The sequence below is a fragment of the Leuciscus leuciscus genome (genome assembly GCF_965113295.1).
Source record: "Leuciscus leuciscus genome assembly, chromosome: 24".
Lineage (NCBI taxonomy): Eukaryota > Metazoa > Chordata > Actinopteri > Cypriniformes > Leuciscidae > Leuciscus > Leuciscus leuciscus.
The window spans coordinates 23,831,230-23,857,872 of NC_138723.1; the positions used below are offsets into that span (position 1 = coordinate 23,831,230).

General features: G+C 39.1%; 1 long non-coding RNA gene across 4 annotated transcripts in view; it reads right to left on the bottom strand.

The window, feature by feature from the left end:
* Nucleotides 1-8,612: 8,612 nt before the first annotated feature.
* The window catches only part of LOC309489059, a 48,821-nt gene continuing 30,790 nt past the window's right edge, over nucleotides 8,613-26,643 (bottom strand). Inside the window, exons 2-6 of one of the 4 annotated variants that reach the window (XR_014202329.1) lie at nucleotides 26,364-26,418; nucleotides 17,565-19,713; nucleotides 9,584-14,026; nucleotides 9,413-9,464; nucleotides 8,613-8,866 (exon numbers count right to left, since the gene is read on the bottom strand). This is a non-coding gene — a long non-coding RNA (uncharacterized lncRNA). Of the gene's footprint in view, nucleotides 14,027-17,564; nucleotides 19,714-26,363; nucleotides 26,419-26,643 lie in introns of all 4 variants that reach the window. The other 3 variants (XR_014202330.1, XR_014202328.1, XR_014202331.1) reach the window with 3 other exon arrangements.

Consider the following 26,643-nt stretch of genomic DNA (forward strand, 5'->3'; position numbering starts at 1 on the left):
ACTGACAGGGTTTTAAAGCTATTGTTATCCAATTTTTACACATTTGCACATCAGGAAAATCATGATAAGCAAGTCTGATAAAACACAAGAATGCAAAGTCCTGTTTAGCTGACCTGTTCAGCATTTTAAAAGTAATTTTCTGTTCATGTATTTGCTATATTTCTTCATTTGAAGGATATCACTGGCTGTGGTGTGTGACACCTGTGTTTGTTTGAATTCTTGGAACAGGAACAAGCCAACACACACACACACACACACACACACACACACACACAAACTTGTGTTCTCCATCTGCCGCCACTTCAATCAGCCTGTATAATAATAATTTCCTCTTTGAATTAAAGCCATTAAAATGCAGCAAACTGAAGTGAAGTTGTGCAGCAGTGATTCTGAGTGCATCTGTCTTCATCAGACAGACTGACAGGCTGCATAAATCAGCACAACCGCTGGGAATGAACAGCCCGAGAGATCCGTCTCTAATCAATTCCTATTAGTTTAGCATTTCTCATGCAGCCAGAGGCCTCACGGGACACATAAACGGCAGATCAAATTTGAGCAATATGTTTGATGAAATGATGAGACAGTATGTGTGGTAGGCCTATCTGAACTGCGTGTGTTTGTGTGTGAAAGGTTGCTGGCCATTTATCACCAATTTCAATTTTACAATTTAAATGTCTCATCCATGCAGCGATTCTTTTTTATCAAACCATCATTTAACATTAGTGTCACATTATCAACGATGAGGAACGCGGAACATATTTTTCTTGCCAGGTTTCTCAGATTAGGTATTATTCTACATTTTATATTAATTACTGAAGACTGACGCGCTGCTGCCCCCTTCTGGATAGCGGGAGTGCGTGCGGCACCAGATGACATCAGGTCAGAGAGTTTATGCTAGTCTATAGCGAATAAACAGTCACCACGTCCTGACAGATAGCGCTGAAACAGAGGCCCGCGCGTATTAGCCGAAACAATGCATGTCTGGCGAAAGTTAGCAGCATGAAATGTTAGCATACCCATTCATTTATTTTCTTTGTTGACGTATTTCCTATAAAAACAGGAAGTTTGGGTAGGAATCGCAGGATATAGGGCTATTCTAGGGCTTTTTATGTATTTTTATATAAAAACCTAGTGGTTGAAACTCTCTTTACTACCTGATAGCAATCAATAATAGAAGTGGTCTAAATATTAAAACATGTTCTTCTGTGGAAGTCGCAGGACTATAAAAATGTTCGTCCAAACCTTGCATTCGCTCCGAAAGCAAAGATAGGATGTCCTACCTACCTGTCGGCTTATGTATTTCTGTGCACCTGCTTGCGCAGACATCACACGTCATCAGCGTGTTCCGTAAGGCTATGCCGACAGTCACTGAGTGCCACAAACTAACAGCAGCCACCTTTTACAGTTCCTCCTGAACCAAAACAACCTTATTCACACCATGTTGTAGCCGTACGGCAACCTGTGACGTTCTACCCGAAGCTGTTTACTTCCCCAGACTCAGATTTATGCGTTTCTGTGTCAACATTATCAATGCAGATATTAATCTGCAGCAGTCAGGTGGTACAACTAGAGCTCTGTAAGTTATTTCTGGACATTATTATTGTCATGTTTTGTGCTTTGAGACATGAGGTAGCCTAGTTTAACACCATCTCTCCTGATGTTTTCTCTCTCTTAAATCTCTCGTGACGCTTTGCAGACTCTGCTGTGTGCGTTCATGTGTTTTGAAGGAGGCATGGCTTTGGAGACGCTCTGAAGGGAGGGTGGGAATCTAATGCTTTCAAAGCTAGCTTGCTATTGCTAGCCGCTCTGAAATTGCTTACCCTACCTTTCTGATTGCTACTCATTGGAGGTAATAGTCGATTAGGGGAAGAAACATTATAGACGGCGTTTAATTTTTTTGAACAAAAATCTGTGCAGTGCTAGATGAGTCATCAACATTTTGCTCCATTTTCCCAGAAGGCAAAGACTGTATTTGAATTTAGCCAATGTTTAGAGGTAGGCCTATAGCCTAGCTGTAGATCATCATAAAGAAAATAGGCACAGACTTAAAGACAATTTAAATAATAATAAATAAATCAATAATATAATTTTGAAAATAAAATAAAAACATAGCAGAACATTTACACTTTAAAAAAGCCCTCAAGTTATATAAATAAAGGGTGCACTCAGATCGAGCCACTCTTTGTCAGTAGAGATGAATGGCAAAAAAGTGGCCCAATTTAACTTAATTTACCCCATTAATGACCAAGATCACAGAACACAGCATGACCCATTTAAAAATCTTTAATTGTTGTATAGGATCTTAGGTGTGCTTAGTAAATGAACCCCAAGTATTTATAAGTTTGTCCACTAGATGTCACTAGTGTTTCTTTTTAAAAAGAATATAAACTCTCAAGTGCCCGAACAAGCCTCTTCACTGTAGTGTCCTTGATTAGTTGGTACTGATTTTTCTTGATAGTTACTTTTGCAGCCCAAGCAATTTAAGGATTCAATGTCAAGACAAGGAGACTTTCTTTACTATTTGTTATGTCCCATTCATATTCATGATCTCTAAGCTTAATTTGAACTACTTCAGCAGTAGCTGCATGGATTTTTTTCCAATGTTTATCTTTAAGTGTAACATCTGTGACTTTATTTAATAAAACACAGCATTGCTTTCTGAAAACATATGACAGCCAGACAGCTTTACCACAGTTTTGCTGTGTCAAACAATCAGCATGTCATTTAAAGATAATTGCTGTCTTTTCATAGGAAGCGCATCATAAACAGTGCGTCACACCTGTCCAGTCCACATCCTTCTCTAATACCAGGGACATCTGTGAGGAATCCTCCAAAAAACTGATTTAATGTGTGTTTCAAACAGTTTAGATGTCTAAGGAACAAGGCGATATATTAGAATGATTGCTCAGTGTTTATTAAATGTCACTTCACTAAACAAGAGACCGACTGGGCTGTAATTCCATATTACCGCTGATCTCTGTTGCATTATTGCTGGTCATAGGTTAGTGTTTCAGCTGGAGTGTGAAGAAATGATTTCTCATCAGTATGAGTGGTCAAGCAGAGCCTGGGGTCACTCACCTGTGTTGACCATCAACGCCGCAGTAGTTCCATTGCCATGGCAACGCAAACTTCATAAGAATAATTCTGGAAAAGTGGCAGCGTAGGCCAACAGTCTTCAGGTTACAATAACCCACGTCTTGTATTCCTGCATGTTAGGATTCCTGTGCTCCTTGTTTAGATTACCTTTACATTTTTACATTGTTATGATTTACATGTAGGCCTACATTACCTTTAATATTTTTAAACAAACATTAGTCATTTATTAACACAGTTAAGTAGCCTACCCTTTAGCAAATCTCAAAATAAATACACTTTTTTCAAACTGTACATTATAATGTTGCAATACGTAAAATCACTTGTAGAATTATAATTACTTTTTGGTTAAAATAGTAGGCCTATAACATTTCAATTATCTTTATCGGCCATATTGTGAAAATGATTATCGGCTTATTAGTATTGGACAAAAATGTAGTATCGCTCCAGTATGTTGCTATTTTTGTTTGATGTGATCTGTTTGCATTGGCTCTAATGCTCATTTAGATATAATATTTAAAAACATTAATAATTTATTAACACAGATAAATGCAATATTAAAGCAAATCTCAAAATAAATATCCATTTTTCATAAAGTAGGCTAGTTCACTTTGTAGGCCTACCTTTCAAAATGATTTACAATTTTTTTTGTATTTTATTTATTTAAAATAGTATAGCCTACAATTGTTTTTACTAGAGATAACGTGAAAAATAATTATCGGCTTATCAGTAGGTTTTATTTTTAATTTAGATAAAATAGTATTCAAAAATTAATATCGGTCAATCACCTTTATCGACCATATCGTGAAAAGAAAATCGTTTTGTCAGTATTGGCCAGGGCAATTTTATTATCGGCCATATCTCGGCCGGGTTTTTTTTTTTTTTTTTGACTCTCTTGTTCTTCAAAGCGAAGGTGCGAGTCAACAAAATGATGGACTTCATCTCACAGACCATTGAACTTTCCCAGCGGTCCTGTGGACGGGACACCCACTCCAACAAGCCTCGTGTCCGTCAGACGCCACAGCTGGGCGGCTCCATCTGTTCGCATGCTATATCGTATAGTTCCCCTCGTGTTCTGCTGTCAGATCCCGGTCTGCGACAGACGTGCGCGCTCATGTCTAACACACATCTGTATGAGTGTTTGTGTACGAGCTCCAGGAGAAGAACAGGCATCGCTGAGCAGCTGAGCGACAGAAGAAACTTGGCTTTTCTCTTCTCCTCTACTCCTTCTCCTCCTCCTTTCTGCGCTCCGCAGGAAAGCCCTCCTCCAGCCAGCTGTTGATCATGATGTCGATGCTATCAACTATCTCACTGTTTTAAAAGGAGAACCATGACACTTTAATATTACACATGCAGTCGTGAGACTGGTGTGATAACAAACCTCTTCAACACTGTGGGAATGTTCAATCAAATCATGGGAATGTAAAAAAAACAAAAAAAACATTATATATATATATATATATATATATATATATATATATATATATATATATATATATATATATATATATATATATATGTATGTATGTATGTATGTATGTATGTATATAGTATATTCCTGTATTTCAGTTCACCCAAACCCTGCAGCTGTGTGACTCCCTCTAGCATTGGGTGAGCACATTTTCTGCATTAATAAGAAATAAGATAAGGTGAGGATGTCATTACTGGTTAAAACGGAATATCATTCAGATTTGCCTTTAGTTATGAAGGAATAAAAGAGAACCTGTAAGGGCAAAAATAGCATTAGCCAGTCAGTCTTGATAGTTATCGGTTGTTAGTTTTATAGTCAAATGTGTTTAAGCATTACTATTTGCTACTGTATAGGACTGGGTGGTATATATAGCCACTTTCTCTTAATTTTTCTATTATGGTGATGATATAAAGTGTGAATCGATTGAACCTTTTGTGTTTCCTTTACAGTAAGCAAATATATTTCCGTGCAGCTTTTAGTAGGCAGGTGTTAGTGACACGGTAGAGCGATAAAGGAACATGGACGAATGAGTAATAAAGAGCGGGACGTGCTTGATGTTAAACAGAGTTATTAAAAGTGCAATATGCCGCAAAAGGAACTCATATTCAGTATTCGCACACTGAGAGGCAGCTTTCTGTATACGGCTAAACGGTCTAATACACACAAAAATCGGTCAAAATCTGGATATTCACGTAAAAATAGTCGGTGTCTTGAGTGAAGTAAACAGTCGGATGAGTCCGTGCATCAGCTCTTAAAGTGACAGCAGACTTATAAACCTGTCATTAATGTTCATCAAACAAAAGAAAAAGAGAAAATCACTCACTGCTCATGACTGATCACTTTTGTAGCTTTAATAAATGTCATTGTGTATTTAATTCATACAGTGAAAACTTACTTCTGATATAGGCAACCTAACTAAAACTTAGCACTCTTTATTTCATTTTTTTTTCTTTGTTCTATTGTATTTATTAGTCCTGTTGTCTGTCTTATTTTATGACTTACTGTTTAGGCTACTTGAAACTGGTATTGAGAATAATGAAATTTCCCTGGTTTCTTAAGTTTTGGTAACAACCTTATTTCCAGAAAAAAAATGACTATGTCATGATGCATATTGTATCTGTAAAAATGACTCATATCGTGATAAGATTTTGGTCATATATCGCCCATCCCTACTCCTTGCTAGATAGCAGGAGAAGTTCCCACAGCTTGTGATTTATTTAGTAGTGTTCACCACAGGTAATAGGCTGCAGTGTAACCTGGTCAGAAGTATAGAAATGGTATGACACCTTAAATCCAGTCGTTTTGAAAAGTTGGTGGTAGATGTATGTGAAATAAGCAGTTGTACACACCAAAAATGTTCTTTGCATTTAGAATAGGTCCATATAGAACGTGTTTTGTTCTCTCAGGTTAAAGAGTTTACTCAGACCTGAACTTCCAGATAAGACACACACACACACACACACACAGAAGAGTTGTTGTCATGCTCTGTATCCTCCTCCTGCTCGCCGCTGTTTACTTTGGACTCCAGGATTCATGCGTTGGGTTTGTTACTCAGAGGGGATGATTGTTTAGTTTGCATAAAAGATAATCCAGTTTTTCTTTCCTCTTGTTTTCTTTCATGGCAGTTCCCTCGAGGCCAAACATCAGAAGAAAAGCCAGTAGATTTCGATAATGTACAAGCTGAGCATTTGTTTTACTCACCCTTGAATCAAAGTTTCCTTTGTGTGTGGGACCGGATCTGTTTCCCAGGCCTCATGCAGACTCCGTTGAGTTCAAAACAACAAAGAGGCTTGCGCCTCCGCTGACTTCCAAGAGCTACAACAGAATCTCCTGTCCTCGCGCACAGAGCTACAGGCAGATAGATGGTCAACAGCCTGAGTAAACAGATCACTGGATCTGAGAAAAAAACACTTCACATAGTACAGATAGTACTCGTACAGTGTATTCTGCCTGCATACTGCATTATATTCCATACAGATATTCTATGCAGAGGAAATTTGCATATGTATAAATTGCATAATGCAAAAAAAGTACTGTCTTGATTTACTATCAGTAACTCACCCATGTCAGGTCAGGCAACCAAACATTCTTATAGTTAAAGTTAAAAGCTGTGCCAATAAGACATCTGAGGAATTATTTCAGTGACATGAAATTTCTATTTCATTTTGGATTTTTGGATGTAGCAACATCAGCCCACACTGACACCATACCAGAGCAGTTTCTGAATCTTACAAGTGAAAAACACATTTTAAAGCAGCATTTTAAGGTTTAATGGTCATATTAATTACAGATAGGTATCTAAATAGAGTGCAACAGCTGGGTTCCGGAAGTAAAAACTCCATTAATTTTCTCCATAGGGAAATTGATTTTGAACGATAAATTATAAACCTTTAAAAACAGACCTACTGTGAGCTACGAGGTTGTTACTCCATGGTATTTGCTTCTGCTGAAGATGTCAGCCCGAATGATTTCATCTCATTTTTAAAGTAATTGTATTTAACAGCAAAACTACTGGTGAAAAACTTCATTACCCATAATGCTGTACAGAAAATTACACCAATCAGTGAGCCGAAAAAAGCATCACCTGCCAGAATAGCTCTTTAGCTCCGCCCAGTCCCATGAAGCACTGCGAATGATATAATCGAGTCGATCTCTCTATGCTCTCAAAATACTTAAATGTTTGTATACATATGCATATTTTACAATAAACCTAAAATGTATTGTTTATATATATATATATATAAAATCAACATTTGTAAACGAATCGTTTTATATTTCTTCATTGTTTTTAATTCGATTATGCTGTTCGCAGTGCTTCATGGGTTAGTAGTTCTTTCCCTCACTAAAGTCTTGTTCCTTTGTCTTTTTGTCCGATTTTCAAATAAAAGTTTGTAGTGTTGTGATTCACCTCGTAGCTGAATAGCTTGGTTAGTGGCTTATAACTCTTTAACAAAGTCTTTTTTTGAATCCCTATGGGCAAAATGAATAGAAAAAATACTCACGGACACAGTGGCGCTGAAAAACGTGACTGACACTGTTGAACTCTATTACTCTTTTCTATTCTATGATACCGCATTATAGCCAAATTATACAGCATCGTATGAATCCTTCACAGAGTACTGCAACAATCTCAGTTTTGCTGTGTCTTTACATTTTTATTAGGGTAGGACTGCTAGCTTAGCAACATGCTACCGACAATCTCGACAATATTGAAATCAATTGGGAGTCGAATCTATATTTTTGTTTGCCATGAATTGTTATACTTATTAGAGTAGCACACTATTAGTTTAGAGGCAAACTAATTGAAATCAATACCGAATCGAGTCTCTAAAGTAATATGTGAGATGCTCATAAATGTTCCAAATCAGTCACTTATAATGCTTGAAAGGAAGCTCACTAGGTTTTGGAACGGAGATACTCTACAAAAACCACAGAAGGTGTAAATCTGAACACACTTTGCATGATTTCAGCGTGTCTCTTTGAGACTTGTGTTGGGATGTTTTGCGTTAACAGCAGCTAGCTGGCTAAAGCTCTCTGCTTTGTTCTCCAATCCTGAGGTTAACGATTTTCCGTCGTGGGAGGCGGGGGAGAGGAGCGACGGAATTAGGATTCAGCTCCCATCCTCAGCGCCAAGCGCCTGTCTGCTGCCTACCCAGCAACCCCCGCGCTTTGTGACAAGGAGATGGATGATATCTGCAGCCTGGCCGGTCGCTCTATGGGTAAGACACACACACACACGTCTGCAAGCGCACAGGGTCGCACACACAAACACACACACACTTCTCAAAGCCAGCAAGGCTGTGCGCGCACACATTCACACATGTAACTAATGCTGTGATGCTGCAACCTTTAACGTGTAACACACAAAAGAAGACCCACGGCCACCTGCCATTGTGATTGTTTACTTCATTCCTGAAAATATTGCACTTATACATATGGAGGGAGAATATAAAAGTGTTTTAGGGTAATGATTTCATGTATTAGGGAGTTTAAATAAATAATTTATACCAGAAGAAGAGAGGGACACCAAAAACGAGTCAATAATTAATACAGTAATATAAACAGAATTTATTAGGAAGTCTTAAACATCTACAGCATTTGAAAATACGAATATGCAAGAGGACAAACAAGACTATTGGGTGTTTGTGGTTTGAGTGTGTGTGCAACTGGACAGTGTGTGAAAGCAGAGTGTCAAAGGACCTGTCTCTCTTGTCCACCTCTAACGCAGGAGTGTATTTGTGTCAAACTCACCTGCTGAAACTACCACTGCAAACTTGCACACACATACACACTGCTTCATTTCTGCAATACACAAGTTGGGAAAAGGGTTTGAGATTTGGAACCCTTCGGGCACACACACACACACACACACACACACACACACACACACACACACACACACACACACACACACACACACACACACACACACACACACACACACACACACACACACACACACACACACACACACACACACACACACACACACACACACACACACACACACACACACACACACACACACACACACACACACACACACACATATATCTGTGTGTGTGTGTGTCTTGTTTTCCAATACAAATATTAAGATATCCTTAAAACAAGAAACATTTACAGCATCAAAATTGATCAAATATTATAAAACTATATATACATATATTGTCCCTCTTTGGTTCTTTTCAAATACATTCATCTTGTTTAGATTTTTTTTTTTTTTACTGGAAAACAAGGCAAATATACTGATATTTATTTTTCAATGCTGTGATTGTGTTTTGAAATTATGAAATTGTTGTATGGCATATGTTAGTAATTAGAAAGCATATATATACAGTATAATGATACCTGCAATTATTGGGAATTATCTGCAAGCTGAAAATAACATTTTATTCTACACCTACAAAAGAGAAAAAATACAGCAATTAAAACCATTAATTCAATCAATCAATTAATACAAAAATAACATCAAATAAATCTTAGGTATTGTGTGTGTGAGAGGACTGCTGGAGTGCTCACACAGCTTTTCGTGCAGGTAAAGGGAGCACCTGCGGCCATCGCACGGGTTAAAAGCTCTGACGGGAGGAAGAGGCTCGGAGCAGCCCCAGGTTCCACTGGAGTCCCATCGGCTGAGAGAAACCTGTGAGACAGAAGCTAATTATCCTCTAAAGCAAAAAGCCAGTTGTGGTTCAATAACTCCAGCACGCTGCCAGCCAGATACTGCGTTTCCTTGGCAACGCCTCCACAGCAGTGCTGCAGACATCACAGAGAGAGGCAGGCGGTCACAGGGTACACAGGGCAGGATGAATCGGGGAGGGAAGTCTTTATGAGTGACGGGCCGTGTGGAGATACGTCCTCTAGACTGATGCAAGCCAATTACAGGCCATTACTCTCTGCTGAGATTGATTTACTTTCTTTATGTTTGGGGTCCCAGAGATGTATAAAAATAATGACATTTTCAAAATTACTTCTTATTTTCCCTTCAAATTTTTGTAATCACTCTGTCTGACCTAATCAAACCCCACCAGACAGATATTATGGAAGCTTTAACCCTTGAATCTCAGTAGACAAGCACTTTTTTAGAAATGTGACTGTTATAGGGACAGTTTCTGTTTGGGCTCAATCTGAACCTCACAAAAACACAATCAGTTGTACCTCTTCTGTGTGTGAAAATGCATTGCAATGCATTTAGGTTTATACCTGGGGTATACCAATTTGATGTTTAATGCATGTTTAAAATCAGTTTTCATAAGATTGGTGAAAATGATAAAAGAGCCTCTGGGTCTCTCAGCACTTCTGGCCTGGGACGATCAGCCCATTCACACCAATGACAATAACTATAATGATAAAGATATTGTTCTAAAACCACAGTCAACACCATAAGTATATCAATAATGGCACAGAGAAACAAAAATATGTTTTTTCCCCAGCTGATGAACGATAAAAACATTTACGGCCAATCAGAATCCATCCTGCTTTAAAGAGCTTGGGCATTTAAAGCCAGGGTTGGCAAGTTGTTCAACCAAAACCCTGCTTATGCTGCGTTCACGCCATAACTACTGTAATTTGGAAGAGATAGAAACCCACTATACGCAATACTCAGAGCGGTTTGTGACTTATGTGTTCTTAACAGCAACACTATCAACGCTGAAATGAATCTGCAGCAGTCAGGTGGTACAGGTCAGTGCTCTTTTAGTTGTTTACTGTCATTATTATTATTGTAATATTATGTGGTTTGAGACATTAAATAATTGTGACGCTTTGAAGACTCTGCTGTGTGCGTATATGCGGTTTGAAGAAACCGTGGCTTTGGAGACGCTCTGAAGGGAGGGTGTGATTTCAAAGCTAACTTGCTACTGCTAGCTGCTCCGAAAATTGCCTACCCTGTACCTTTAAAGGTGCAGACAACAAAACTGCAGTGTGCTTAGAATAAACAGAACTACATTGTGGACTGGTGTGGACGCTAATATAGTTACAGTTATTGTTGTCTGTGTAAACGGGCCTTAACTCTTAAAACAGCATTTTGAGATTCTATCTCCATCACATTGAGCTCTTTTTAAGTGATGAAGCTGGTTTAACCATTAAAACAACACAAATGTACACTACATAATAGAATTTTAGGTCCATAACAATCGCCAATTAAAGGTAAAGGCAAAGAATGGTGTGTGATACAGTGGCTAAAATATAAATTGACTCATGAATGGCCTCCAATGGATTATTGCTTTAATAAAATGGTGACAACAAACAATGATGAAAGACGCTAATGTTCAACACAGTAAAATCTATTAACAATAATCTGAATTACGGGAAGTAATATGCATTGAAGCATTGATGCATTTTACCCTGGCTTCAAATGTCAATTAGAATTGAAACTCGTAACTATCAGTTTTATCAAATAATATTTAAGTTACGGCTGATGTCTGAGATGATGTCCAATATTATAACTCTATACTGATTTTGCGTGAAGTCAGAAATCAAAATACAGCACAGATTCAATTGTTTTAAATTCAACTGCTTAAAAAAGATCAATAGTATTGGCACCATTATGGTCATTTCTGAATAAGTGAATTCTGTGGCATTTGCTCCGATACGTTTAAGCATTCATCATTCTCTCTGTGTCTGGAAGTATGACTCTTTGTGTGTGTGTACACCTGTTATTTGTACCTGCAGTGAGAAGGGCCCACTGTTTCCTCTGACCTGAGCTGATAACATGCACAACAACAATCCCTGACAACCAATGGAAGAAAGATTCCTGTAATCCTGTAAATTCTCCCGGCTCCTGCAGTTTCTCCCGCCTGAGCTCTCAGTGCCTAATCTACTTTCAGTACCTTTATCCCAGACAAATGTTAGGTTTATTTAAACCGCACACAGTTAGCGGCACACCGTCAGCAGGCTCTTTAATTCCTCAGTGGCCGGTCTTTATCTCCTCACATTTATCACTGGAATCTTTCTTGCGGTCTATAACAACAATTATTCTATATCAGATTATGATTTATATTTCTAAATGTTTATAATGTACTAGTGAACACTGTTTCTCTATGTAAATTCATTTAATACACACTTTATTTATAAAGTACAACTAAACAATATTCTAATTCCAGTTCATTTCTGTATTGTCCAGATATACTGTATACTCTTAAAAAATATATAAATATAACTTTTATCAGTCCATGTTTTATTTGTTGCTAACCTGACATCCAGGCAATTTACACAAATAATATGGGGAAATTGTATATAATGTTGTTGATCTTAAACTATTTCACATTGATTCATTTATTATTCTGTCTATCTTTCTGGAAGTCTGCGTCTGTCTGAAAATGCTGGTCAGACTTATCAGGCAGAAAACGAACCATTTCTTTTGCTCTGATACACACAAATGAAACAGCCCGATGTGCTGTCAGCCAAAAATGTAAATTTGAAACCACGTCAGTGAGGCTGAGACATCAGACCCCGATGCTTGCTGGACCATTCAGAAGTTGGGCCGTTTATTAAATAACAAAATCTTCATTCCTGGCTTGATCCAAGTCTTTGTTCCTTTTCTCATCTAGCTGATGAAATGCTCCGTGTGTGTGAGAGCGCGTGGGACGAGGGAGTATTTATGTGCTAGCTCAGATGAATAGTGTGAGCAGCACACAAGATTTTATCTGTGCATTGGCACTGCCAGCCTGTGCCGAGTGTCAGACGGATCCTAATAAAACTGTCTGACCCCGCGTTGGGCACCAGGCTGGCGCTCGCCGGTCGTGGCTGACTGCTTGGTATGCACAGAGCATGGCAGAGCTTCAGCTGTTGCTGGGAGCTTTGTGGCACAGACCCAGCCTGATTAGTTGGCATCCGCCATTGTTCAGAGCGAAACCAAGCAGGGGAAAAATATAATTAGAGAGAGAGAGAGCAATAGGGAGAAATCAATTGTTTTGAAACTACAATTCTAATGTGGGTAATTTAGCAAAATTAGGTTTTCAAAAGTTAAACACTCCAGGGAGATAAAGAACAAAGCCAGGCGTAAGACTTAATGAGTTCACATCTTTAAAACAGGAAGGAACCCACAGCTCCGTGCCAACCGGACCCCTTAAAACTACCATCCGTCTGCTGTTCAATGTCATTTCTGCTCAAAAACAACATTACGACACATTGAGATCCATATAAACATGGACGCCTGTGCGTGCCTTGCCTACGGATGCAATAATCTGCAAGCCTCATGTTCTGCTAACACAAAGTCTGGGCTTCACTAGGTAATAAAGTCTATTCATAGAAATGGTTTTTGTGTAAATGAAGGTGTCAGCATATGTTGGTTCAATATGTCGCTCGGTTTTTTACACAGACTTGTTTGGCTATGCATCAGACAGATCTTACATTATTGGATTAAACAAAAAAATTACATTACATCTGGTGGATACATGAGGATAAAGCCAAGCAGACGTTTCATAATAGTGAAGGTGCTGAGATCTTCTATGAAGGGCGTCACCATTAAAATGGTTGTACATTTTACGTTCATTAAAAAGAAAATCTTTGTTGTATCCAATATTCCTGAAATCTAGATATTTAAAAAATAAATCAGAATTTTCGATCGCAGGGAAGGAATATCCGAATCCCGGCCCTTCCTCTTGCTGCCGATGTGATAAAGGTCGGTTATAGATGAGTTGCAGCGGCGACCAGACAGCCAGACGAAGCGATTAACACGACGACCCTTCTCCTGCACCCCTCACCCCAAAGAAAAAACATCTCAGCAGACGTACAAGATCGAGTTTTATTTAAAAATAAGAAGAAACCATCATCATTATCATTATAGGCATGTGAACATATTGAACATTCAGTCTTTCAGACACGCCAGTGCTGCATCCTCTGGCGTCTTCCACCGTTTCTCTTTCTTATCTCTCACAGACATCCATCCCACGTCCATCTCTGTCGGGACACGTCCAGGGGATCGAGTGCTTTTGCCCTCTGCCCAGGTCCCAAGAGCTTAACCTGTGATTTTTAGCACACAAAGCTCACAAGTTAGGGTCTCAGGGACCAGGAGGAGTGCAGCGGTGTCCGCACAGGTTAGTCACACACATACACATACATGTATATATTTGCACCCTCACGTCCTCTGTCCTTTGTCCGGCGTAACGAATATTATTCTGCTAATAATGTTCGGCCTATGAAAATAAAATGTGCCTTTCCTGCCTTCATTGCAGTTCTCTCAGAGTTAAGAGTCACAGACATGCAACACACAGGTATATCATGCACCAAACGCCATGCACACAAAAGCAGACAAAAAATCATCAGGTAAGAGGAAACCAGGACGAGCGGTCGGATTTAAAGCTTTCCATCGAGCGGGCAGGCAAAGCCTTTGTTGGTCGAGAAAAGCCTCCAGTCAGATGGTCAGTCTCTCTGTCTTTCTCTTTGTCCTGTGTTTCTCATCCTCAGGATCTCTGGTGAGCAGAACCGCTGGCCTCTGACTGCAGCTTCATATATAAACGTCTGTATGTGTGCGTGCGTGCGTGTGTGTGTGTGTGTGTGTGTGTGTGTCTGTCTGTCTGCGTCTCATCTCCCGCCACCGACTCCATTACACTGAAAAATGTGTAGCGGCAATTGATCAGCCACAATCAGAGCCGGTAAACCGGCATTGGGGCAAAATGAACAAAAAACGGTCTCCGGCTTCCACACCTCCCCGCATGACCACCCCCTACCCACCCAGACACGCATCGCCTGACATTGTTCCTGACGGCTTTTGCATTAAGTTGTCTTTTTTGTGACTTTGTGAGCGCAGACGAGAACATGCAACCTTCACAACACTGACCGCAAGCAAATCCAATAGTGCACATGGCAGCCAAAACATACATGTCATTTACACTGCAAACGCACATCTAATGCACAAACACACCTTGAAGACTCCCCCCACCCCACCAAATAAGCAGCATCGTTCATCCTTGGGGACGAGACGGTGTGGACACTCCCGGAAATGAGAGCAGCCGCCACGTGCCTCAAACACACACACACACACACACACACACACACACACACACACACACACACACACACACACACACACACACACACACACACACACACACACACACACACACACACACACACACACACACACACACACACAAACACAAAATGTCTACCTTCAAACCTGTGTCAGCTTTGTCATCATCAAGGGAAAAAAAAGAGAGTGAGAGAAAACGAGGACAAGCGAAACATCCTGGACTTCGTCAGACAGTGAGATGTGACCAAAAGTAGACACTCGTGAGAACACCCTCATCTTCATCAGGACCATTGCACATCTTCTTGCCACTGTCACCATCCTCGTCAGTCTGACACACACCTTACGCTAGCGACACACACTCACCCGCTCATCCTCCTCCTCCGGTCCGGACACCTGTCCCGGGCGTCTCTGTACCTGTACCTGGGCCGTCTATGAGACCCGCTCTCGCTCTCTCTGTGTGACTGAGTGCCAGCGAGCGGCAGATTCTGCAGCGAGAGCGCTCCCCCCACCCCTCCCCTCCGTCTCTCTTCCTCCCTCCCTCTCTTCATCTCAGCTCCGCTTCCCCTCTGCGCTGATCAATCCCTCACTTTCTCCGAAGGCTCGAAAAAACGCAGCCAGCCAGCAGCCAGAAATGGCGCCTCGCTCTCCACAGCGCTCTGTGCAGCCACACGACAATCTGTCTGTCACAATATTGTGACAACATTTCCACAACTGACTATGGAGGGTCATCCACCACTCCACCACCAAAGCTGCAGAAAAGTGTTTGACTGCCACAATAAAGTAATTGGTTAATTTGTTAAAAGTAAAAATGATCATTTCATTAAAAATCTAAGGATAAGCAAGCAATACATCTTAAAAAAAAAAGAGAGATATTCAAAATAAGGCAGACAATGACAAAAATAAGCAAAATAAGCAAACAAAACATAAAAGCATCAAAAATTCAATAATAAATAAAAATTTAAACAAAAAAAGGAGGTGAAAACCAAAAAAATTATGAAATCAATGGCAATTTAAACAAAACGAGGAGATGAAACAACAAAATAATGAAAATATTGCCAATTTAAACAAAACAAGGAGACGAAACAACATAAAACATTATGTAAATGTAAACAAAAATAAGGAATGAAACAAACAATGAAAAACAACGTCAACTGGAACAAAACATGGTGAAAAGCAATATAAACAAACAATGTTTAAAAAGTGAAAAACAATGCAAACATAATCATGCAACTGACTGAAAGTCTCAATTTGAATCAATATAATGGGTCTCATGAGACATGAGCAGAACAAATTTCTGCATAAATGGTTTGTAGAAAAACATGTAATTTGACACATTCAGTTTATTAGTTCATTCTCATTAAATTGGAATGCCGTACATTTCTTGAATCAGGTCTAATGTACACAGGCATGTATGTATAATTATTTCATAAATAACATGCATTAGTGATGAAATCATATGCACTGCTGTAAATTTTAAATGACAACGTGCACTCCCTGTGTGGCTTTCTGAGCACCAGACGCATCTTTATCTGTCTGGCAGTGGCTCTGAAGGACCTCTGACCCCTCTGCTTGCACTGGGGTGTGTGTGAGAGTCGTGACCCCATCATAGAGGGGTGCTGGGCGCCGACTGCCCACCACATACACCATTGATTACGAGCTTAATGCACAAACTCGCCACGTCTGTTCTACTGCAATGCAGAGCTCCGAACAACACACACACATACATAAAGCGTGAGAGCTCACAAATCCACATAGATTCAGTGTTTTAAACTAACGCCACCTTGGGCTGCATCTGAACACAGGTTTGTCGATTTAAGTCTATCACGCTGTAGAGTGGAGAAGCATTTGTGAGTGTGTGTGGGGAAGGTTGGTGGGATCAGCAGGGACCGAAAGGGAATGATGGTGATCAATCAACAGACACACACACACACACACACACACACACACACACACACACACACACACACACACACACACACACACACACACACACACACACACACACACACACACACACACACACACACACACACACACACACACAAGCAGAGTGCTGTCACCACACAGTACCAGACAGCACAAACACAAACGTAAAAGGCACAAAGAATGCTAGACAGAAGCAAAAACACCATAAACCAAAACCACTACACAAAGAAGCACATATTAAGTTTGAGATCCATCTCTAATTAAGCTCTGACTTTACAAGCCTCCAGACACACTTAGAAGAAATCTCTTATTTCTCATATTTTCAAACATAAATCCAGTAATTTCCAAATGCAATGATTCATTTAATTCACAGCCAAACATTTTTAAATTACAGTTTTACATTTTGTGAAGAAAATTTGAGTAGAAGTTGCCTTTGCAAAACTCATCTCCACTATACCAGGGGGTTGCTATGCAGTGTTCTGGGTGGTTGCTAGGGCGTGGATGAGGTGTTTGCTGAAATGTTTTGGATGGTTGCTAGGGTGTTGCTAAGGCGTTTTGGGTGGTTGCTAGGGTGTAGCTAAGGTGTTTTGGGTGGTTGCTTACTATCTCAAGTCACAAACGCCAACCTGAAGTCTATATGGATCGGTCCCTTCTTCAATGTACATCTATGGAATTTTTTCACCCAGTTTATTGTCCGGCAGTTGAAAATTGTATGTCTGATTGCTTTGAAAAAAGAAACAGCACATCACTCCTCAAATTTGCCACAATTTAAGATGTCATTCATACCTGTAGCACAAACAAAGTGGGATGAGCTACACGTTGAACTGTAATACTTATTGTTAGGGGTTCTAATAGCAATGCTAACTCTTGATGCCAACACCTCAAGACTATGTATCATGTGATGATGATAAACTCTTGAAATCCTGAAAAATTCAGTAGGGTTAAGTTTTACCCAACATCTTTCAACCATGAAAACCCAGAAGACCCTTACAGAGAACATCTTAGTGCACAGACACACGTACACAGCGTTCATGTCTGCTGAACACAGGTCTTTAACCGCTATAACATCTCGTCTGACTGGCTAACAGCCCAGCGCAAAGGCCCCGCCCATCCAAATCAAACTCATTGATCTCTCATGCTGGGTCAGAGGTCAAATGCGTATTGACTGGAAAAAGTGTCATCAGCAGCAGCGCTGCCCTGACTCCAGACAGATCAATAGCACCTCTGTCTGTTACGCTTAGATTACTCTTATTCATCTGTCATAAATCTCAGCACCTCATCACCACAGTAACGTCTGGCTGCTCCTGATGCAGCTGTGGCCCTGTTAAGGTCGACAGCGGTCTGGGACCAGTAGGTCATGTTCATCAGTACTCTGCTCTCGTGTACAGGGGGCAAAAGGGTAGACGGCCAATCACGTACCTTCTAATCAGAATCAATGAGCAGGGTTTGGTCACACGTCTGGAAGAATCAGACAGAATTGGAAGACAAAAGACATGGCGTCTTAGATAACGGCACAACGATGAATTTAAAGACAACATAACCCAATTTCTTTTCGTTGTATGCACGGTTCATCAGTGCATTATTTTTATCAATCAAAATTTTATATCAATCAAAATCTTTAATCAAAATGTATTACACTTGGACTTTTCTGTCCTGCTGACGTAACCAAGGCCACATAGGCTAGGAAATTAATACTAACCCATAATAACATAGTCTAACATGTTATGAAATGAATAAAATCCAATTGGTTAATAAAATTAAGTCCTGCTCTACATAATTTCCCGCTGAATATTGTGCAAGTTAAATAGATTGCAAATGCCATTTCATGTTGTTTTTAAGGCAATCTGTGAACTACATATTGCAATACATTTTTGCACACAAAGCAGTTAATTTCTTACACATTTGTTTACTTCAGAAGTGATTTGAGCTTTAAGCATAACGTTTTATGATAAATGTGTTTGCTGATAATGATGTAAAATGTAATCATTATAGCAACCCAACAACGCAAGAAAATCATGTTTGCACAAGAAATGATTAGTTTGTCTTGACACCAAAATGTAAACACATGTGCACGTTGAATATGCCGACAGAATGGCAATAAATGTCTGTACATATAGAGCAAAATAGTGGTAACAGAAACCTAGGTGTGCTGGTCAAATCATTGACAAGCAAGACAATTTTTAAAACAATCACGATCTTATAATAGCATAACTGATGTATGATTGTGCACATAAACAAAAGCTAAAAGTCTGTTTAATGCGATTTTCGAAACCTCAAATGACAATGTCAAAACAACAGTTCAACGGTTGAACTGACTAAGAAAACCCTTCAGGACACTAGTGTTCTCTGCCTTTCTGTGGACCCACGCCTCACTGAAACAAAAGCTTCAACTTTCTCCTGATCAAATCCACTAATTTATTTGTTCAGCCATCGCATAAATCTAAGCACAGCTGTAACCAACGAGTTGCAGCTCGACTCGGCTGCCAGCTGGACTTGGTTTTGCTGAACCAACAGGATTTCAAGCCGGGTTCGCACCGCTACATCTGGAAGAGTCATCCGAGAGCAGAGGTGAAGGCGGAAAAATCCCTCCTAAAATAAAAGCAGCTCGACTCCCTCTGTCAGTTTAAACAGGAAAATGTGGAAAACAAAACGACGGGCTTTCCCTTCAATTCAATGTTCCCAAAGTTCACCCCAAAATGAAAATGTTTTACTCACCCTCATGTCGATCCAATCTCGAATGACTATCTTTCATCTGTGGAACACGAAAAGTGCTTCATATAATTCACACATTATAATCCAAGTGTTCTGAAGTCATATGATACTTTGTGTGAACAACAGACCAAAACTGAAGTTGTTTATCATTGAAAATTGTCTTAGATCATGGCAAATTCCTAAGTTCAAGTAGTGACGTTTGATACATGAATAGGGGTGGGAATCACAGGGTACCTCACGATACGATACACAATACATGGCTCACGATACCGATAATATCATGATACAGCAATTCTGCGATAATCAATATACTGCTAGACAATCCTATAATGATACATCACGATATCTGCCCATGAAAAGGTTAAGGTTAAGTTTTCCAGAGTTTGGACGTGGCTGTGGCATCTATTATTTTACTCACACTGCTGTCCGTCATCCCGTTAAAAACCTCGTTTTCTAAGGCTAGTTAATGATTCCATCATTCATGTGCTGAGCGCCACCTCAAGGAACCATGAAGTAGCTACGCTGGGAGCAGGAAATCCTATTTAGAGCGCCTGATTTTATTAATTCAAATATCGCTATTTGGTACCAGAGTATCGATTCTCATATCACACGGAGAAGGAGAACGATATATTGCTCTATCGATATTTTGTCCCACCCCTATGCATGAATTAATCATTCTTTTGAGTCAGATTTTGCAACGAATCAGTTGATCTAGTTCACAGAAGTGGTCTGAATGATTCATTCCCGAACCAGTTCTCGAATCCAACTCACTGACTTGATCCAGTCACAGCAGTTAACAGTTCCCTGGAAGAGAACATTATTAGTGAATAACAACTTCAATTTCAGTCTGTTCTTCACATAAAGCATTTCATATGACGTAAGATGATGTGGAATATACCGCAAGTGTCATATGGACTACTTTTATAATACTTTTTGCATCTTTTTTAAACCTTGACAGTCTCTGTCCTCACTGACTTTTGTTATATTAAAAGTGAGTTTTGATCTTTGTGTGAACTATCCCTTCAGAGAGTTTCAACTGCTGTTTTCTATAAATTAAATCCTAAAAGCCTAAACAGAATTCAGATGTAAGCTGCATGAAGATTTGGCTGACAGAGAAAGACAGCTGACACCCGACTAAAGGGGGGTGAAGTGGACTTATGCCTTGGGTAGAGGAGCAGCGTCTTTTCAAGCTTTAGAGGGGCCACGCTAAGCTCGTTCCAACCCTGTCGTCGTGTGAGAGGGGAATCAATGACGGAGACTCTTACGCTTGCCCATTGAATCCTCGTTTATTTCACTGCTCATTTGTCTGTGCTTAATTGATAGCGGTTAAATCCCTTTCACCATTTTGGCTGCATTGCTGTGGGGCCTATGTGTGCTTACAGGGGCTTTCAGGCCAGACTAAAATACTTCATGAACACTGGGCCTCACAGACTGCAGGCGTTCACGCTGGAGACCCACCAACACAAGACGCAGGACAGACATATGAGGCTGTAAACTGCATAGCTTCGAAACACCACTGAAAAATGAGAACAAAAGCTTTTAAACCCAAATTTTGGAAGCACACTTCATTAGAAAACCTTTTCTTGAGTTTTGAATGCCAAAGGAATGTCTGCTTCCAGATTCTCAACAATTAATTTAAAGGCCCTTATTTTAGCTTGTGAATATTCCCAAACAAGGAATTCTGCGTTTTCGAATGGTTTAATCACAGTTCTAAACTACAGAATCATCCGTGGCAGGCTAATTAGGCATAATCAATTCGCTTTAGGACATACAAGGCTCTAAAACCGCATATATACTTCATACATATGAGTTCCCAGTTTGTTTGAGTTTAATATGAGACCAAATATTCACTATAGGGTTCAAATTTGGACTCTGACCAAGGCAAAAACATGAGCCTGATGGACTTGTTCTCAAGCCACTTTTGGTTGTCTTTGCAATTTGGACAGGAGCATTGTCTTGTTGAATAATAACATCTGATCATTTCTCTTTAGATAACAACTTTTCATTTGTGGGAAACAAGCCATTCTGCAATATACTCCTGCAGTCAAAATCATTAAACGCCTTTTCACAGTGAAGTAGCGCACCAATACCAGCAGCTAAAAAGTCTCCCCACACAATGACATTCTTCCTCCATGCTTCACTGTGCTAGAGATGCATTTATTATTATTTCTCAGCAGATTTTCTAAGACACACCGCTCTGGAGCATCACCATACAACTTGTGTTTCATTTTGATTCCTCACTCCACACACAACTTCCCATTAACGTTTTCTGAAAGAGCATTGGCTTTTTAGTGCACTTTTCCTGAACAATAATATGTAATTAAGACAATAAAAATCTTAGTGTTTAGCCATTTTGGGCTCGGCCCATTTTTTGCCCATGAGTGTATGTTTGAAACAGCATACTAACATACTGCTCTATTTAGTACACTGTAAAAAATTTCTAACCCTCCCAAATCAAAAATTTCAAGTGACCGATAACATCTACATTTTTCAATTGGCCCAAGTGAAATTCTTGTTGCAATAGTCTGTTAACATTGGCTCAATGAGAAAAAATACGTCAGACTAATTGAAAAATTTAGATGTTATCGGTCACTTGAAAATTCTGACTTGGGGATGTCATTTTTTTTTACAGTGTATGTATAGAGTGCACAGTATGTAAATATTCTGAATACAATATAAAATAACCAGATGACCAACTAGATTTGACAAAATGAACAGCTCATCAGATTACGGGGTGGAATACTGTATGCCACAAAGCAATGTGCTTGACTTGACCATCCATTTTTAGAGTTATGGATGAACCATAATTAATTCCTGCTGCACTATTTAGCATCTCTTTCTTGGCTCATTATTTGAGTTAAGATTTTTTAAGATTTTTTTTAAATACATTTATGAAACTTAAAAAAAAATACATTTTATATTTTTTTAAATATAAAAAAAAAAAAAGATTTTAGAGAAAACTGGCTTCAAAAAATACTTAATAGCCGAATGCATTACAGAATGCAACTCACTCAATTAAACATGCAACATGATGTGCATAATGCAGCATACAGTGTTTCCAATTTAGCGACTTTGTTGCTAGATTAGCGACTTTTTTTTCCCTTCAAAAAAGCCACTAGCGACAAATCTAGTGACTTTTTGGACTGCTGGCTAACATGTAGCCAGTCACTATATCATACTCTTTTATCACTATATCATACTCTATTGTCTAACAGAAAATTTGCAAATGAGAAGTTTTTTGGACATTCGGCTATATATTGTTTTAAAATACAGTATGTGTACGGATTAGGGGAGAAAACAGGTGTAAAGTGCCAATAGTTGGAGCATTACATCATCAATCGACATTTATCCACTTTTTTAACAGGCTTTAGCTACTTTCCATTGACAGTTGGCAACACTGGTAGCATAGGACTGTCTGATTTTTTTATCAGACATGGATAGTCCTATTAAAAATCACTATGCATTATACGTTATATACTGTGCCGCATTCAGGAAGTAGTGTGCTAATATTCCAAACATTCCCCACATCAACCACTTCTCCAACTCTCACAGGAAGTGGCATCAGTGCTGATTATTAGAAAGGCCACTGAATCCAGAAACCAACAACACTGGTGCTGTACACTACAGTTAAGATATTCCATTTCACACACTATTTATGTCTTGGCCATCTAAAAATCCCTACAATCCTCAATGATTCAGGGAGCAAAATTAATCTTCCTGGGACAGATCATGGGAAACAAATGTCTCATTCTAGCAGGCAGCCAAGATTTCATGTTATATATAACCCAAAGAACAAACTATTATAGTTCTCTAAATGTGGTTCAAATCGAGTATACAGGTTTCCTGCTTTCTAGGCATGTTCAGAACTACATTTAGTTATTATGTTGTAAAGAATGAAAGATGCAACTTTTCCAAGAGGGTTTTTCAGTGCAAGAGCTACAGCACAACAGCTGTCAACAGACTAATTAAAACACTGTTGCAAAAAATATCAGAGATAAATATAAAAAAACATAAAAAGATAGATAAACCAGTTCACTAGTCAACCATTGTGACCAACCCCTGCTGTTTTTTCCACAACTATCCAATGCAGTCTGATTATAAACAGCCATCACAAGCGTCTCAGGGGAAGACAGACTGATATGCAGCAGTAATGATAAAACACAAGACAATTTGACATCACACTCTGTTATAGCTGAAAGGGATACTGGGTGGTTTCTGTGGTGGATCCTGCTGTCATTTTAGTGATGGTGTATTATATTACTAAAAATATGCTGCATGTCTTCTGTCCAACAGCAGATACGAACAACACAGTAAATGACAACGAAACTGACAGTCCTGGAGGAACAAGAAACCTTGATTATCCGTATGATTCTGAATAATCTGTGTGCTACTGCATTTATCTCTTGAATTTATGTATTTAAAAGTGGAAAAAGCAAAGATATTCTGTATTAATCCAATGCAAGTCACTTTAAAGGTTCCCACTTTGTGGAAAGAAGGAGTCTTGCTTGATGAAATGAGTGTACTCCAGGGAAAGCTAGAAGGTTGTACAGTTAACTCCCATGGTGTCATTCGAAACCATACAACCTACTACCTCAGCCTGGATGCACACGTCCACACTGCTGTTCCTCTGGCCCTCCGGGAGCAAAAAACATCTTCTGCCCTTTCAGAAAAGGGTTCATATCATTGTTTTATATGATATGACGCATTTGCAAATTGTCAACATATTATCCATTTACAGCAGCGGTTCTCAAACCTTGAATGGTCCATGATATGATTTTTATTATTTTGTTAAAATTTTTTATAAACAAGTAAAATTGACAAAAAGCACCAACACTGAATTTATCGACTGATTAATCAAACCAAAACAATACATGGATTGATAGTGTTAAAGGGGTCCTATTATGCCCTTTTACGAAGTCTTTTTTTGGGGGTGTAATAGAATATGTTTTCATGCTTGATTGTTAAAAAAAATTTATAATCACATATTTTACATTATTACAACTCTTCCTTCCCCTGTCTGTCTCGAACGCACCGTCTAGTTCCTGTTTCGATGAAGCCCCTCCTTCCGAAATACGAAATGTGCTGTGATTAGTTGGCCCAGTGTGTCATGATTGGTACCGCGTAGCGAGTGTTTGGGAAATGTCCCGCCCCTAACCATAACTGCGAGTTTTATCTGCTCAGATGTAAATATTAAGGATGACATCAATTTCAAACCTATTCGAGCCTGATTCAGACCCTGACAATGTTATCGAACTAGAGGATCATGCAGAACAGTGATCGGTAACAAAACCATGGTTAATTTTCCTACGGAGCGGTGAACTGTCTTACAGAAGCGAGAGATTACAAATGCAACAGAAAACAAGCTGTTCTCCATAAAATGTGCAGCGTACAGATAAACATTGGGGTTATAATGTTCAGGAGCAGTGTTATATAACAGTTTATATAACAGTGTCAAATACATTTTAACCACTCTAAGTTCGTCAGCCTTATAGGAAGGTCAAATAAATGAGTTTTGGAAACGGGGTGGAAAAAACAGTGTCTCTGTGACATAGCGACAACACTGTCTTCTCTAACGCAGCTCAACCAGGTCTCGTCCCCCTTTTTTGCATATTCCGTAGGCGTGGATTATTTAAATGAGTAACATTGTGACTTTATAAGATCTGGAACAATTGTGTTGTAGTCCAAACAAGCCGTTCGTTGTAGATCTTGAAAAGTGGATTCTGTTAAATAAAAGATCTCCCTTCTCTTTGGTCTTTGAGCTTTGTAACTTTGCATATCTTATTTATGCTCTAACAGCAACATTACACACTAGCTAAAGTTGAAAAAGTGGAAAAGCATAATATGACCCCTTTAACATTAATGATGTTTCTGTCATTATGTAGTAAAGCATATGCAAGCGTACACAAAATTTTAGTTAGCAAAGTAGCAGTCTGATTCATTTCAATTAAATAATAATAAAAAAGGCAACACTTTAGTTTAGGGTCTAATTCTCACTATTAACTAGTTGCTTATTAGCATGCATATTACTTGGATATTGGCTGTTTATTAGTAATTATAGAGCACATATTAATGCTTTATTCTGCATGACCATATTCCACATCCCTACTAATTCCTACCCATTACCTGAACTTAACAACTACCTACTACTAATAAGCAGTAAATAGGAGTTTATTGAGACAAAAGTCAAAGTTAATAGTTAGATAATAGTGAGAATTGTACCCTAATCTAAAGTGTGACCCAAAAAAACAGCAGTCTGACAAAATTATGGATTGGTAAAAGTGAGGCTATTAGAAATAAAATATAAACTAAGTGTAATTTGTGCACTATTAAACCTGGTAGCTGTTTTATGGAAACATAATGGAATGTTTTAATGTTGTGGCCTGCAATAATTTGAGAACCACTGCTTTGGCGAGTTCAAAGAGTGCGCTGAGTTCACCACAGTGACAGAGACCCACAGAATCGAGCTTGGGTTGCCGATAACGCCACAAGATCGGATCTACGGGTTTGTGACAAGTGGTCAAAGCTTCTTATGAAACCCAATCCCGGGTCATACTCGTGTTCCCGACTCTTTGTGGATGAGCTATCAGGTGAGATAAACCACAGCAATATTCCCCTGCATGAACAAAACACTGTCATGGAGTTACAGTAAATGTAGAAAGTGGGAGAAAGACAAAAACATCATCCACTGACCTGGTTAAGTTTCAGTAGTGGTGGTGTACCTGCATATCTTCTCCTGATTTTTGTGCTGTGAAAAGAAAGAAATCACAACATTAGGAAACATCTTCACAGTTAAGAGTCCATAGCAAATGCATACAGTAATTCAATTCAGCATTGTGTAGAAAACGTAAATTAAATGTAATACAGTAATCCATAATATGACCAATATCTCCGAGTGAAACAGGATATTTACTGAGAAAAAAGATAGGGAGGGACTTTATTTGATCCGTCAGGAATTGACTGAAAAGTGGTT